The sequence below is a fragment of the Peromyscus maniculatus genome, chromosome 5 (assembly GCF_049852395.1).
Source record: "Peromyscus maniculatus bairdii isolate BWxNUB_F1_BW_parent chromosome 5, HU_Pman_BW_mat_3.1, whole genome shotgun sequence".
In the NCBI taxonomy this organism is placed as follows: Eukaryota; Metazoa; Chordata; class Mammalia; order Rodentia; family Cricetidae; genus Peromyscus; species Peromyscus maniculatus.
Window position 1 is genome coordinate 126,870,526 of NC_134856.1, and position 16,808 is coordinate 126,887,333.

Sequence of the window (16,808 nt, forward strand, 5' to 3'; positions counted from 1 at the left end):
CCTAGACTGAGAAATCTGGCCCCAAAGGCAAATGCTGTGACAGTGAGTGCTGGGGGTAGGGTGGGAAAAGAAAAGCTTACCTTTGTGCCAGTCTGAAACACAGTGCAGGGTCTGTGGTCAATATCCACAATGGGAAGAGGGGGGAAGTGACGTCTTTAGATGCTCCTAATTTGTAACTTTACAGATACACTTCAAAATATACACTGAGGATTTCTTAAGTGTATCTTTTCTTTAAAAAACTGCAAACAAATACATGAATATATTTACACACATACAATCCTTGGGAAACAGGATGAGACGATGACATCATCATGAACAAATGGTATGGCATGGGTACTACCCACCGGGCTTCTTGCTTTAGAGAAGTTTAGAAAGAGAGCATGTGGGGGTGCGGGGGGAGATGTACTGCTTCTAATAGTAAAAGGCTTCCTTTCAGCCTAGAAAGATGCTCAGACCTCCCCCCAAAGAAATAGTAATCAAAAGAAGAAATGCAGGGTGGCTGTCAAGTGGATGGCAGAGATTTTTGAAAATGCTTCCAGAAGTTAGGTATGGTGGCACATACCTGTGACCCTAGGGCCTTGGGAGGCTGACATCCTCAAGTTTGAAGTCAGTCTGTGCTACTGCAGTGGTGTTAATTGCCAACTAGACAGAAGCTAGAACCACTTGGTAGGTAGATCTTTGGGTATTTGTGTGGGGGGTTGTCTTGATTATATTGATTGATGTGGGAAGACCCACCTGGACTATAGATAGGACTAGTCCCTGGACAGGGACCCTGGATGGTATCAAGTCAGTGGTTCTCAGCCTTCCTGATACTGCAACCCTTTAATACAGTTCCTCATGTTGTGGTGACCCCAACCAGGAAACTATTTTTGTTGCTTCTTCATAACAATAATTTTCTACTGTTATGAATCATAAAGTAAATATCTGATATGCAGCCCCTGAGAAAGGGTCGTTTGGCCTCCCAAAGGGGTTGGGACCCACAGGTTGATAACCACTGTACGGAGTGAAGGAAGCCAGTTGGGCATCAGAATACATGTGTGTATCCACTGACCTCTCTTTCTGATTGCAGATGTAACGTGATCAGCTGCCTCAAGCATGTGCTACCTTGCCTTTCTTGCATGATGGATTGTGTTTTGAACTGTGAGCTAAAATAAACCCTTTCCTCCTTAGGTTGCTTTTGTTCAGAGTCTTTTATCACAGCAATGGGAAAAGAAACAGGACAGTTACATAGCAAACCTCAGGCCAGCTTGGGCTGTAGCATGAGATCCTGTGGCTTTCAGAGTTTAGTGGGAGAAGCATCAGCCAAAACCAGAGTATTTCCAACAGATGTGAAAGACAGAGAATATCAGAGACATACAAAAGCTCCAAGGGTAGAGCAGTGATGAAACTTCAGTTAGGATCTGTTCCCTAGTAGAACCTTCTAGAAGGAAAGGAATGGTATTTCTTTGTGTAGCCCTACTGTGCCGGTCTCACAGGTCCACAGCATGTGACATGCGCTCTCTAGATCACCCATGGCCCAATGCCTACCTTCCAGCCAGGAGGAGCTGACTGTCATATACAGGAATCTCACACTTTGGCATGTCCTTATGACAGAGCTATCCTGCCACAGAGACGAGGCAATGCAATTACCTACTTGCTCTCAAGAGCTTAGTGTTGGGAGGTGCTCAGCTCTGCTGAAGAATGATATCATGGGCATTACCTTCCTCCTTACCCAGTTCCAGGCTGGATAAGGACACAGGCAAGTGTTAACAGGAGAGCTTGATAACAAGGATGACAAAGCGCAGACTGCCCACTATCAAAGGCCCCAGGAAGGGAAAAAGCAGAGGGAGATAGGCCGGAAAATGCAGGAGGCATTATGGCAATCGTGGGTCTGCCCAGGATACATTGGCTGCTGCAAGCATTATATATTTTTTTTTCCTGGCTGCACAGACATGTTGCTATGGAACCAATACGTGCCGCTGCCATTTGGCCTCTAGCAAATAAAATCTCAGTGCTGGCAAGAGCACTCCACTGGATTTCCCTTAAAGGGATACCATCCATGCTCAGTGCCATTGTAAGTGGAGTGTAGCACTGTTTCAGAGCTCCAGCCCTCTACACGGCAAGACACAGAACTCAGCCACTCATGTTCTACAAGGTCAAAGTGTAAGTGCAACCAGTCCCTGATCTACTTCGCACTGTTACTTTTTTTTTTTTCATTCAAAATGTAGTTTTATTTCAGAAAAACAAAATAAAGCAAGCAAGTAAACAAACAAAATCACCTTAGGGCAATGAAGAAAAGAGGTTCCAAACTTTGTATATCCCAAATGAATAGAGTATTGTCAGCAGGATTGCTACTTTTTATGTTTGATGTTGGGTGGATCCCGGGGTCTTACTCCATGTGCCCAGTAAACACTATTACCACCTAGCTACTCCATACTCTCATGCTTCTTCTTCGGCTAAAATTTCCCCCAACCACCACAAAACCTTCAAGGCTTCAGTGTGAATTTCCTTTGCATCTAATTGGTAAAGAACAAGGGGGTTATGATATTTTACATAATAATCCCTCTTGAATGTCAAGATCAAACTACTGATGAGTCCAGCAGAGAAGCAAATCCTTTCAACTGCACTGCGTGCGCTCCGCGGTCCTGCTTGCCTCATTCTACACATGTTTGTTGGTTTGTTTGGTTTTTGGCCTTTGACTGGTCTCAGCATGTGACAGCAGGACAAAGGCAGTGGTTTGGAAAGAGCATGAAGGAAAATATGCACGTATGCGGCTCTTTAGTCTGAGCTGAAATAGCTCCCTCCCCAAAGGGGAGGGTGACTCAATGACTCAGGAAGCTCACGAAACTTACAGGATTCACAGGCCCCTTCACAAGATTAGACAAGCAGCAAACAACTGCTGGGTGGGGAAGACTTTTCAGGCGGCTCTGTGCTGCCTACAGCTGGCCAGGGGGCTCCACAGATCAAGTTTTTGTTGCCATCCATGCTGGAGTGGCTTTTTGGTGGTGCAGCGGCTAGAATCACCTACGTTCCTCTATGTCCTCCCTTCTCTACTTCTGTTTAATCCAGCAAACTCACTGATCCACTAAGCTAAAACTGTGGATTCATTTCTTTATTATGTCATCACTGTCCTCTCTAAGGTGTATAGATATTTCTTTACATATTCCTAGGCAGAGTCATGCAACTGTGCCCATGCCAATGAGGTCTACACGGGATGGTTTCCAGATGCACCTACTCAGTCAATTCTTCTTGGTAGCATGATGACTGTGAAGCCAAACAGTACTACTTCAGCATCTGCCTTAGGGCAACAGGCCATTATCATGGTATTAGTGCTTTATTTAAATTGAATTATATCACTAAACCTATCCTCTTGGAAACAAGCTGTGGGTTAAAAACCATCATCTCTCCACAGGACCACCCCGCTGAGAGTCAAATGTTGTTCTCACCCTGCTGGCTCTGCTACTGTCTATGATGTCACAGGTCTCTGGGAGCCCACTGCATCCCAGCGATCTCATCTGTACACAGGGACTTTCCCAGATAGCCTGGGAGGTCCCATTGGCTGCGCATAAGCGATTGCTCTTTCTCATGGCACTCAGGAGACGCAGCCATGTGAACTAGACAGAAAGTCTCCCCTTGCCCACAGCCTTATCTCTATACACCAGTCACAGAAGGAAAGACACTTTCTCTGTGAACTGTACAAGGTGACAGCAGCCGTGAGGGCAGCTCATGAGACTCGAGACAGCAGGAAGCAGCAGAGAAAATGCTCTGAGCAAAACCACCTTTTCTGGGAGAGACCCAGGCAAACGAGCGAGGAGGGAAAGACCCTCTTGACTCCAAGCTTGAGAAGACTTCCCCAGCCTGCCTGTTAGCACTCGCTTGATCTTGGAACCTCACAGTATCAAACATCAATTTGACATGGACAAAAATAGATGGTACATTTAAAGGCTCACTCACCCTCTGCCAACAGCAGGTTGGTTTCTTCTCAAGAAGAAAGTTTTGGTCTAATTTCTTTGGAAAACTGAAAGAGAGAAAAAAAAACAACAAAAGATTTAAAAACAACAGCTAGGGAGCCTTGCTGAGTCAGGTAGGTGGGTGGGAAGGGCGAGGACATCCGTGGTTAGTAGATACACATGGTGATATGCAGCTATGACATGAATTTTAAAGCACCTTTCAACAATCAATATACAGAAAATCATGGTATGCATGTTTTATTTAGCATGAGTTATATGAGCCTTAGATTAAGGTTCATGTACATTGTGGTGTGTGGGAAATATTTTTAGGCGGGTCTTTTAAAATCTCCCACTTTCCTTGTTTACTGCATTTTGGTTTTTTTTTCTCCCAAGTGCCACATCCTTAAGCTTTGACCAACAGCCATCAGTAACTAGGTTTGCCTGGGAACACAGACTTGGCAAGAAGTGATGGAGGCCCCTTAACAAGCCCACCAAGTAAGGTTATGCAGAAGCCACAATGTCTCAAGCTCTGACTGGTCCAACCTGCTATGGGAAAGAAGGGAGATGATGTCAGGGTTTGGCCAGAGGAACGCTAAATGATGGAGACAGAAAAGGAGTAAGAGCAGCAGAGTTCCAGCTCCAGCTCCAGGTTGTTCTTAAAGATCACCAGAGACTTTGAAGGGACCTCTGTGGGTCTAGAGGGGATGTGAATCAAAGCTACCCCAACTGTTTTCACAGCATCCCCAAGTATCTAGAGTCCATCCTAACCTGTTCCTGTCCCTTTCTTACGTGTCAGCAGATGGTGAGAAAGGACACGAGGCCATTTGGATGATTTTTGCTGATGGTGCCCCATCAGCATAAAGTGGGTTCTCAGACCTGGCAAGGCCTGCCTTAGCATGCCTGAGAGAAGTCTGTTCACACATAGGCGACACCCACCCCACGGTGCTGTCAGATGCTGCAAGGCTAGGCCATCTGAGATCTAACTCTGGCTGCAGAGAAGATGAAGGAAGGCCTGACTGAAAAGATGGCCAGAGACAGCCCAAGCAGGGAGTGGGGCATACCAGCAACACCTCTGGCGGGATCTTTGTAATTCGCTCACACACAAGGAGCCCTTTCATCCTCAAGACAGACAAGATGTCTACAGGAAGAAGGAGAAGGACCTTGAAAGCAAAGTTCAGGGTCAGCCCAGGTGTGCTTCTTAGCTCCCCCACCCCTAGCTGAGTGATCTCAGCCACTGGGAACCCTCTGGGTTTTCCTCGTTTGCATAATTCCAAGGATGGCATCAGCTGCTGCATGCCTCTCTGCGAGTCTGACTGCAGCACCAGGCATGCAGGAGAGACAATAAAAAGAACGGCCTCGAGTCCCCTTTAGCTCACCACATTCATGTATCTGTAACAAGAGGAGAGCTGTAGAGAGATTTCTAGAATCTATCTGGATATGAGTACCTGCACTGCACTGACCCTCTCTCCACCCACCCCCAATCTGGTGAGACAAATGAGAACAAAATAAAGCTGTTTACTGTAAAACAGTTACATGGTATAGATGGGAGGGGCAAGAAACAGAAATGAGAAAGTTCCCACTAGGAACCAGTATTGATATTTTTACTTACACCTTACCTTCTTCCCTGTGCCCAGGAATACATACATGCATTTGAAATAGAATTAAACCTATGCGTACATATATAATCTAGTTTAACATGTTTTAGGGTATTCATACCATTTTGCCAACTGTTTTATAGCTGATACACTAAAACCCACTTTTATTGCCAATAAATTTACCTACATTTAATATTTTTTTGAAACAGAATATCAGGTAGCTCAGGCTAGCTTTGAACTTGGTACACAGACAAGAATGACCTTGAATTTAAGTTCCTTTTGCCTCTACCTCCAGAGTGCTAGGATTACAGGTCAGCACACCTACTTTCTTTAACCCCAGAGGCTCATGCATGAACTACTTAGCCTTACATCAAAACATTTTAAAGGACTGCAAGAGTATTGCTTTGGAAGAATGAGTCAAGAAATATTTATTTGTTGAACATACAGAATCCACCCATGTATCCATATTTATGAGAAATGACTGCATGCCATGGCAGCATGTGTCTTCTCTCTCTCCTCTGTTTTCAAGATTGGGAAAGGCAGATTGCTTAAATATAGTAAGTTTTAACAGCAAAAATTTGTTTGGGTTTGAGTGGGTGAGCTCAGAAGAATACAAACTGGCACATATACCATGGGGAATGAAATCACAGCTCACCATTTGCAGTGAGCAGCTAGGAGATGTTGACAGGGGACCAGAGATGACAGGCAATGCGCATGCTCACTAAAGTAGGAAATCGTAAGTCTAACATCAAGCAAATGTCCCTGTTTTTTGCCCAGTCATGGTGGAGTGGATTTATGATGCAGAGAAAAGCGAATTGAGTGCTGCAGAGTTCTGAGTGGCTCTAGAATTAATCCACATTATTTGGAGTTCAAAACCCATGAAAAGGACATTGGAACATGCCACATGAAGGCATCAAGCATGGGGCTATTTGTACAATGCCAGTGTCTCTGGTGTAATTTCTTCCTCAAAGCGAAGAGTTGATTTGACAAAACATACATGAGGTGGTAACATGAGTCACGGGCCATATGATCACCTTCCATTATCAAGGCTGTGCTGTAACCCTAACAATCATCAGCCACATTTCAGACAAAGGCCGCTTTGGAGAGAGGCTGGGAGAGTAAGATATGCCTACAGACATCCAAGGGTGTGGAGACATTTTTTCTTCCAGTTACAAATGCAGTTCATCTTTTGAAAGTATTCCTGACTGCAACTACCAGCAGGTAAGAAGTGGGGGTGAGGGGTTAGTAGGGAGCAGCAGAGAAAGATAGGGTACACTGAAACTGCAAATTCTGGAGAAGCACACGAATGAGAAATAAAATTTTATTTGTGAAACCAGAGTCCTCAGGAAATGACACACGGGAGTCAACGGCATGAGTCCCCTTGTATGATGAGAGGAGATGCATGATGGACCATTCTCACTACCTACTGGGCAACCTAAGAAATGCCTAGGATATGAGTGAGCCATATCATGGCATTGCTGTGAGCTCATTTCCAGGAAGGGTAAACTTAGGAGAGAAGATACACCCTGAATGTGGGTGGCACCATCCTATGAGCTGGGGTCCTGGACTGAATGAAAAGGTTAAAAAGGAGAAAGCCAACCAAGCCCCCAATTTCCTCCCTCTCTGCTTCCTTATCCACCCAGATATGAGCAGGCAGCCCCACACTCCTGCAGCCACATCCAAGAGCCTTCCCCGCCCACAGTGTGCCCCCTGCCTCCCATAAGACAATGACTACACTCTCAAACTGTGAGCCAATATAAGCCCTTCTCCTTTAATTTCCTTCTTGTCAGGTATTTGATTTCAGCAAAGAGAAAAGTGAGTAATGTAAGATCTTCCCTCAATGGTTCCAGCTCCTGCAATCTGAGCAACATCTCATGGTGGCTGGATCCTTCTGTCCGAGAGAGCATCACTCTTCTATCTTGACCATGTGAAAAAAGAATTAAAATGATGAGATAAGAGCTCAGATACCAAACACCCAAAAGCCTCTTTCTGACAACACACACTGGGACTTACTGGATCACAGAAAACAATCTGAACTGCTTGCCACAAATCTTCAATGGGTGCAATCCGGGAGCTGGTAAGATGTCTCTACTAGCGAACTTCTAATAGGGAAGGAGTTTTGCTTTGCGCCATTTACTTTCACAGGGACAGAGAAGCAGATGGTCTGGACCCATTGTATATTGTATAGTGACCCTTTTGTGCATTCAAAGTTGAGTATTATATATAGACTTAGGTTTGCCTTCAAACTCTTTGAAGGGTACACAGGATGGGTCATAACACATTCTGTCTCTGCAGGCCCAACCCAAGTAAAACTGATACAGAGCCTAAGATGCTCACCCAGTCTCTTCAGAGACACTTACATGTGTCTACCTTGTCAGGAAACTGCTGATGTTATGTGCTCCACAACTGGAGTGAATGTGTGGGCTGCTGACCTTTGAAAGCGCCACCTTGCATTTGATGTACTTTGGACCTTAAATGTCCTCTAAAGGCCCTGAGGTTGAAAGGTTGGTCCCCAGAGTGACACTACTGGGAAGTGACAGAGCCTTAAGAGGCAGGAACTAGAAAAAAAAAAAGTTCCGGGCTCACAGGCACATACCCTAGAAGAGGACTCTGGAATGCTCAGCTTCCTTCACTCTTCTTCATTCTTTGGCTATGAGGTGAGCACGTCACCTCAGTCATGTGCTCCCACCATTTCTGTCTTGTGTTGCCGAAGGTCCCCAAAAGGGGGTGATTGATCATGGATTGATACCCCCAAACTATGAGCCAGCCTAATCCTTCTTCTCCCTTTATAAGTTGATTATCTTGGATGAAAGACAGAGTGACAGAAAGTTGACATATTACCTCACATCCTCTGAGAAAGCAGCAGGCTCCTTACTCTTGGCTATCATCACTTCATGAAGAGCTGATTTCTGCTAACGAAGTTTAGCCCTCCTTTCCAGCCCAAACTGAGTCTCTCTCCTAGTCACTCTAGTAGCTCCATTGCACAGAAGAACAAAGCAAGGCTCAAGAACACACAAGTGACAAAACATGAAGCTTGTCAGTTTCCTGAGCAAAGGGGAAAGCCGAGCTCCCCAACTCCCTGCATTATGTGTTTCTTGTCTTTATTATTTTTTCAAGTCTCCACACTAGCATTCTGACAGACACAAAAAGGAAGAGCCAGCTGTCCCTAAGTCGGCAGACAGTCCTTTTTCAGGTAATTATTTTGAGGGTAAGTAAACAAGAGCGGCAAGGGAACTTACCCGTGATACTCAGCAAAGAGTCTTGCCTGAGCGGTCCGGTGGGTGCTAGGCAAGCGCTCTCCAGGAAGAACAACGGGGCCTAAAGTGCTGACAGTTGCATCACCACAAAATGTAGCCCTGGCAAGTGAGTCCAACAATTACTGTGCATCACTCTGATTATGAGCCACAAGCATGCAATCAACAGCAGAGAGACGGTCCTAAACGATCTCCATCAGCATTTTACTTCAGTTCTCAAAGCGAGGCGGCTGAGCACACTTCCATCTGACCTAAGCGCAATGCTGACAACCCAAACCCCAAGAATACATAAGAACAAGGACAGTCCGAGAACACTGGCCATGGTGGTGGCCGCCGGGTATAATGGATGAATTTTAGTTCATTCAATTCTTCCATTTATTACTTTAGGGTAAATAAGTATCACTTATGGAGTCTTCACCTAATAAAGCCAGGCATACAGGCAACCCGATTTAAATTGAGAGGAACTTTAAGTCAGTTTTACACATTCCCTAAACTATATGACATGCATGTTCCTTGAAGGACTTTGATATCCCATTCTAAATTTTGTGAGTCTTCCCTTAAATTCTGGTCCAGCTCTGAGAGTTTAAGGTTTATAGTATTTATTTCCATATCCGCATTTCCTAGGCACTCAGTGCCTGGCCTTTATGTTACATACTGAGCAACCCGCAGGAAGGAATGCATTTTCACAGCACCATATATAAAGAGGTGCGTGAACCCAAAGATGACTTCAAGTAAGACAAGCTACTAGCATCTCACAGGGCGACTTTCAAGTTATGAAATTCTTCTAAAATGGAAAAGATGATTGTAAATATATGCTGTGGAGATCTGTTTTTAGGGAACTCTCTCTGTCTTTCTGTCTCTCTCTCTTACACACACACACACATACACACACACACACACACACACACACACACACACACACACACACACTCCCATGCGCATGCACACATACACCAAGATACAATTGCTGTCATACTGACTAAAGAAGTCAATTTTCAAAGGCTTCCTTCCCACCACCACTCTATTTCCAATGCTACTGTTTAAACCTCAAGCTGGAAATGATATTTTAGGAGCATTTTTAAAGGAAAGTTAACAACTAAAATGTCCCTATGCATCTAGCCAGCTCTGGGAGAGAGATACTGATTATTATACTGTCGCCTGAGGTCAGGCGTGTGATTCGCCGTTCCTGGCATCCTATTGGTGCTCAAAACATTTTGGAAGTTGGAGTATTATGAATGTTAGGCTGGGGGTACCGAAGATGTATTGATTGATGACACACATTTTGGGGAGAAGGTGCTGAGACAGGCTGACTTCAAGCTCACCATGGTAACCAGCAGATGCTGGCCTTGAACTCCAGGTCCTCCTGCTCTCATCTCCCTAACTCTGAGATAGCGAGTGTGCAGCACTACCAAGAATGTATGCATGTGGACACATATATGTGCACCCACGATCTTATTCCACATTTCATGTAACAGGAATGACGCTCTTGCTTTCTCTCTTTAGCCTCTTTTACAAATAGCTTCTTCTGGCAGGAGAAAGGGTGGCTGGCCTCTATGTTGTCACCAGGCTGTTAAGTGACAGACATTGGGCCAATGTTTATTGATTAGCAGAAGCCACCAGGACTCAAGCACTGGCCTCTGTAGAGCTTGGTGCTCCATTCAAAGCCCTCACTTATCTTTGTTGTGTGGATAGATTTCAGCCCTTGTACTCACCACAGTCAATGACACATCATTATCTTCCTAGTCAATACACATCTCAGCTAAAGGTACATGTGTAACAGTCTGTTTCTTGTGTAATTCCCATGCACTTGACTACTCACTCTACCTTAGGTTCTTATCAAGTCTTAGTTATTTGATGACTTTTTTTTTTTGGTCATTAGTCAATTAATTTCTTTTTAAAATGTTTTAATTAGCACATATTAATTGTAACTAATAATGGGTTTCCACATGACATTTTCATACATATAGATAATATGTCTTGATCATTTTCATCCCCTTCTTATCCCCTCTTGCCCCTGTCTCCACCCTTCAGTCCCTCCTCCTCTTAAGTTTCTCTCCTACTTTTGAGTCTATTTTAAAATTTTGATTTCCTTATTAATTTATTTTGGTGACCCTGTGAATATCATTGGTGCTGTTTACAGAAGCATACTTTCTGTTCATTGCTTTTCACTTATGATATAGTGTCTTATTTTAGCCCAGGCTTGCCTAAAACTTACTACCTAGCCCAGGCTGACTCACCCTTGCACCAGTGACTTCGTGTAAGGCTCCTAAACACTGAGATTACGGCCTGAGCCACCATGCCCAGCTACTTTTGTGTTTCTTTACTTATGCATTTGTTGGTTTGTTGTTGTTGTTGTTTGTTTTTATAGACAGGGTCTCATTAAGCAGTCCTGACTGGCGTAGAGCTGACCATGTAAATAAACCAGGCTCTGGTCCTCCTGCCCTTGAAGCTGAGTGCTAAGATTGCAGAAGTATGCCTTCATGGCTGGCTGGGTCTTTTTAGTTTTAATGTGAAGATTTTTCTTGAGCTAGAAGCTAATTAGACAATACAGGAAAAGCATGCCTCTTCTGATTTCAGTATCAAGTTGTTATTATCTTTTTATACAAGTCAAAGTCTAGGGCTGGTGACTCATTGATAAAGCTCATTGATAGAGTACTTGCTCCGCATGTAGAAGGTGCCAGGTGCAATCCCCTTTACCACAAAACAAAGATGGAATCTATTCAGGTCATTGTAAGGGGGCATCATAAGGTTTAGGTGCTTTACAAGTTCATTAGCACCCCAAATGCTAAAGCTGTCTTGAGTGTTTCCTTGCTATTCAACCTCGCAAAGTATTCTGCTTGCCAACTGCTGGAGGATACAAGTGTTGAATTCTGCCAATGTGATGCCATCCAGGGTGAGAGCCAACTCAGCTTGCCTTCCAGAGAAGGGCTCCAGTGCACAGGAGCTGTCTATTAGAATGATTTCATAACCAGAGTGCAACTATGACATGGTCAAAAGTCATACTTGTGATTTTAATCTACCCTCTTCTATCTACTGTGCCACCTTCACCTGCAACCCACGGGAAGTCTGTCCACTGAAGCCTTCCCCCTCTTCCAGTATGGATGAGGTCTGGCCAGGACAGCAGGAATGCTGTCCAATAGGCCAGGGACTCTCCTTAAAGCTGCTGGATTGACGCAGATTAAAGGGATAGATAGCTCACTGTGCCTCCCGAGGCTCCTTCTGAGCAAGGGGGTTCATAGGCACATTTTTATCTCCTTGCTTACCTTTTTTGTGGTAAGCATCTTTTTATTTTTAGCTCTGTCCAGAAAAAGGAAGGAAGAGAAGGAAGGAGAGAAGAAAAGAGGGAAAGAGGGAGGCAGAGAGTGAAGGAAGAGGGAAGGAAAGAGGGAGGGAGAAAAGGAAGGAAGGAAGGTAGGAAGGAAGGAAGGAAGGAAGGAAGGAAGGAAGGAAGGAAGGAAGGAAGGAAGGAAGGAAGGAAGGAAGGAAGGGAGGGAAGCAAGCAAGCAGGTAAGCTAGAAAGCAGCCCACTAGCTCCAAGATACAAGTATTTCACTCTGAACTTCATATTGACAATATTATAGTCATGGCAATTTAGAGGAAAATTGGAATCTAATGAGAAAAAATAAGAGAGGAGTACTGATCAAGGGACTCCTGAAAATCAGCCCCAAATAGGGCTACCAAGACCTAGGGGTTCTCTGAGCTTATTAATACAGACACCCCCGACCCTGGGGTATGTGAAATGATTGCAGTCATTTCTTTAAAACTGTTAGTCACCCTCACGATGATTTACCTCTCCACAAGGGCAGTCTGTAACCAGGGATCCATCTATACGGGTTTGTCACCGAGATGCCTCAAGGTCAGTGACTAGAGTAACTTGATAAGAATGATCTCACCCACTCACTATAGCACAGTGGTGTCACCGATCAATACAGGAGTGCCGCATACCGTCCACCGAGCCTCCTCCAGGGAGTTTCAGCGCAGAGCAGAAACAAATTATACCCTTCGAGGCAGATGACACACCAAGACAGGAGGGTGCTTTCTACAAAGTGAATCCTTTGTTCTGCGTGAGGAGTGCCAATCCACCTCAGGAAAGGGAGTGAGAGCAGAAGAGTCCACTTGAGGGAGGCTTGGTGGGAAGGGGGCTCTCTTTTCTCCGCCTGAGGCTGCCCTCACCCTGTGACTTGAGAGCGCCACACAAGCCAGGTGCGGTGGGGGGTACTCCTGTAATCCTAGCATGTGGGAGGTGAAGACAGGGGTCAGAATTTCAAGGGAACCTCCGGCTGCCTAGCTGAGTTTGAGGCCAACCTGGGATAATGAGACTCTGTCTCAAAAAAACATATAAAGTATAAACACAAACGACTGCCATGCTGGTAACTAAGAAACAGACCCCCGTTTTAAAACGTGCCCCACAGTGTTGACCTCCATTATAAAGCAGGGGAAGGGCCAGTAACAGTATTGCATATTGTAGAGCGCTTCCCATATGGTAGCCTCTATTCTATTAACAAATGTGAATTGGCTTAACCTTTCCAACACTCTAGGGAAACAGACTCCATTTTTTAATATCCATTGAACAGACTGGAACGCCAAGGCACAGAGGGTTCAGTAAGATATGCCTGAAGGAGGTGCATGGAGGAGGGCTTACGAGTAGTTTTCACACTCAAGAGTCGAGGCACACAATTATTAAATTGTCTAGTTAACAACAGCTGCTACCACACTGTAACTTTGATGGTGGTACTCACAGCTTCAAGAGCTATATATTTTTATCTATGTTTTATCCGTCAGCTTGAAATAACCACTCTGCATGTGTAATCTCTCTCCCAATGAGGAGGCTTCTGCAGAGACCCATGTGTGCTTGTGTGTGTGATGAAGGAATAATAGGAGGAGGAGCTGCCTCTAATTCATCCCTAAGTCATCCCATAAGACAGACTGGGAGCCCCTGACCAGCCTAATTTCCAGATAACAGAGATGAGGTTTGAGGAAATCACATGACTCATCCAAGGTCATGCTGCTTTGCATACAAGCTCTCCCACTACATGCCTGTGGTTTTCAAAAATGCAAAACCCATGGCATTTTTTTCTTAAAAAAAAAAAGTTTATATAACTATGACACACAACAGCACTAAATAAGAAGCTGTTCTCATAGAGAGTCTGAGGGGGCCCGAAGCCTGAAGGCTTATGGGGGAGGGAAAGGATTTGTATAAAGTCACTGGAGACTTGTGATAGCATCCTATATACTTCTGGGGGCCTTCTAGCTGTGAACAGTCCCGCTTCCAGCCTCCCTGCTCTAGCATCTTTTTTTGAGGGTCTATTCTGTGTTTGTCCCTTTCCAGCTCTGAGGAATCTTCCTATTGACCCCCAGAAGCTCACAATCTTTGGTGACTTGAACTTTCATCAGTAGCTGGGACAGGAGTCAAGGTGTGATAAGGGGTTTTTTGCAAGCTTGTGGACTGGACACCTTGATGCAAATCTGAGCTCCTTTCCAGGGATGAAAGGAACGTAGACCAGGAACAGGGGGCACATCTGCAAGGTGGACTGTCCCCGAGGCTGCAGAATCCCGGAAGGCCCAAAGCCGTGGAGGTTACAGAATGTCAGGGAGGTCGGGGCTCACCCTCAACAGTCTTCACCCAGCCTCCTCACTTAAAGGAAATTGTGTCCCACCCAGAAAAAGTCCCTTGGCCAAAGTTGTGCAACGGCATGCCTGACACTAAAGGTTTGTGACATCTCACTAGTGAGCATCCAAAACTCCAAGAAGAAGAATGAGGGTGTGAGCCACAGGGGGGGGGAGGGGTCAAAGGAGGTTCTGGTGATGCCGAATGATGTGAGACAGTCAAATACTCTGAAATCGAAGTCGTGTGTACTTCTGTGTAAACCCAGCTCTTAAGGGTCTCGGGGGGAAATCCATCACCTGGAATCACGAGAAGGCTTGTCAAGTGCTCTAAGGCTCCACCCGGAGAGGTGAATATTGAGAGACAGGGAAAAAGGGCTAACCTTTCCCCCCACAGCCTGAGTTCTGAGCTGCTTTCAGATGTCTAGCAGGTGAAGGGGGGGGTAGTGGGAGCTGCTTCTGTAGGGGAGGCCCCATGCATGCTCATTAGCATACGCTATCCGCATTCACTCCAGATGAGATTCCATCACAGGAACCTATTTATGCATTCCTTAATATAAATCTAAATTGCTCTCTTCAAATAGCAGAGAGAGCTGAGCTTCAGCACGGGGAAGGAGAAGTGATGGCACTAAGAGCCAGCAGGCTGCATTTTCAGCTTGTCTTCCCCCCTGTCACCCTGCCTTGACAGCCGTAACTTACACACCTCACTGAGCTCATCCCAGCACTCAGGGTAAGCAGGCTTTCTCTAGAGGGGACACCAAGGAGTACTCAATGCTCCGGACCACTAGGGGGTCATTGGTAAGTCTTGACCTAGGTGGGTCCTTGTGTGCTCCCAACAAATAGATACAGCTCATGACAGCTCAGCTGGTAAATGGCATGCCCTGCAGGCATGAGGACCCGAGTGCAGTCTCCTAGGACACATTTCAAAAACAGCTAGGTGCGGTGGCATGCGCTTGTAATGCCAGTATTGGAGAGGCATGGCTGGAGAATCCCTGGGGCTCACTGGCCCACCAGCCTAGTCACTCAGAGTTTCAGTAGGAGATCTTAGTCTTAAAACTTAAGATGGGTGGGACCTTGAGAAACAACACCCCCCACACATGTATACACACATACATACATACATATATATACACGTGCATACATATATACACATGCACATACATACATATACATGTACACACATACATATAAACATATACACATGCATACACATGTATACACATAAAAATACATACATACACACAGGAACACAATACATACATGCATACACACATACACATAGACATACAAATAAACAAATGCCTTCACATACATACACATATCCACACACAGACACACATGCATGTACACACACATACATACACATGCATACACACATACACACACAGAGACATGCATTCACATGCTCACACTTCATGCAAAGGAAGACACCAACAATGCCAAGCCGCACGCCTGACACTTCTGATGTGACTCTCCAGGAGCTGCACACACTCTTCCTAGAAATGGTGCATCTAAACCCAGCACACCCACAGAGGACTTGGAAATGAAAAGGCGGGGAGGCAATAGTGTGGGGGCAAGCAGTGTGCGTGGAATGGAGCTGTGGCTTTAGTTCTGCTTGTTTCTTCCCAAGTCCCCAGGCCGCTGGGTGGGGGCGCAGCTGTGTCAGTGCCTGCTTCCTGATGAATGATAATTTACAATACCTTTTCCCACCTATGGAAAAACAGCAGTTCTGTAACTTAAGTTCCTATGCAGAAGCAATGTTTCAATTCTTTTCATTTGGAGTAAGACAAGCCAACCTGGAATATGTTTAAAATAGTGAAAGGTTTAAATGAAATCCCCAAAGTCCAAAAACCATAGCCTAAAACAAGGTCCCATGAGACTTCACAGGAAAGCAAGCAGGGAGAAAAAGAATGATCAATTACCTATGTATTAATCTTCTAAATGAGGCTTGAACCAGAGCCTTGTGGCAAATTTTAGCTAGGCACTGATTTTTATGTGTTTTGATCACCACTGTTTCAGCTATTAGTTTTTAGGTTTTTATGAGTATTTGTCTCCATATATGTGTGCTGTGGGATGTTTTGTACGGCAAATGTGTTGCTCTGATTGGTTAGTAAATAAAACACTGATTGGCCAGTAGTCAGGCAGAAGGAAGTATAGGCGAGACAAGGAGGAGAAGAATTCTGGGAAGTGGAAGGCTGGGTCAGGGTCACTGCCAACCGCCACCATGACAAGCAGTATGTGAAGATGCCAGTAAGCCACAAGCCACGTGGCAAGGTATAGATTTATGGAAATGGATTAATTTAAGATATAAGAACAGTTAGCAAGAAGCCTGCCACGGCCATACAGTTTGTAAGCAATATAAGTCTCTGTGTTTACTTGGTTGGGTCTGAGCGGCTGTGGGACTGGCAGGTGAGAGAGATTTGTCC

General features: G+C 45.0%; 1 protein-coding gene across 2 annotated transcripts in view; it reads right to left on the minus strand.

Moving 5' to 3' along the window:
- Atxn1 (ataxin 1) overlaps positions 1-16,808 on the minus strand; it is a 410,907-nt gene that overhangs the window by 182,010 nt on the left and 212,089 nt on the right. For both annotated transcript variants that reach the window (XM_006972835.4, XM_076573259.1), the window contains one exon: positions 3,934-3,997. The gene's annotated coding sequence lies outside the window, so the exon portion shown is untranslated. The remainder of the gene's footprint in view (positions 1-3,933; positions 3,998-16,808) is intronic.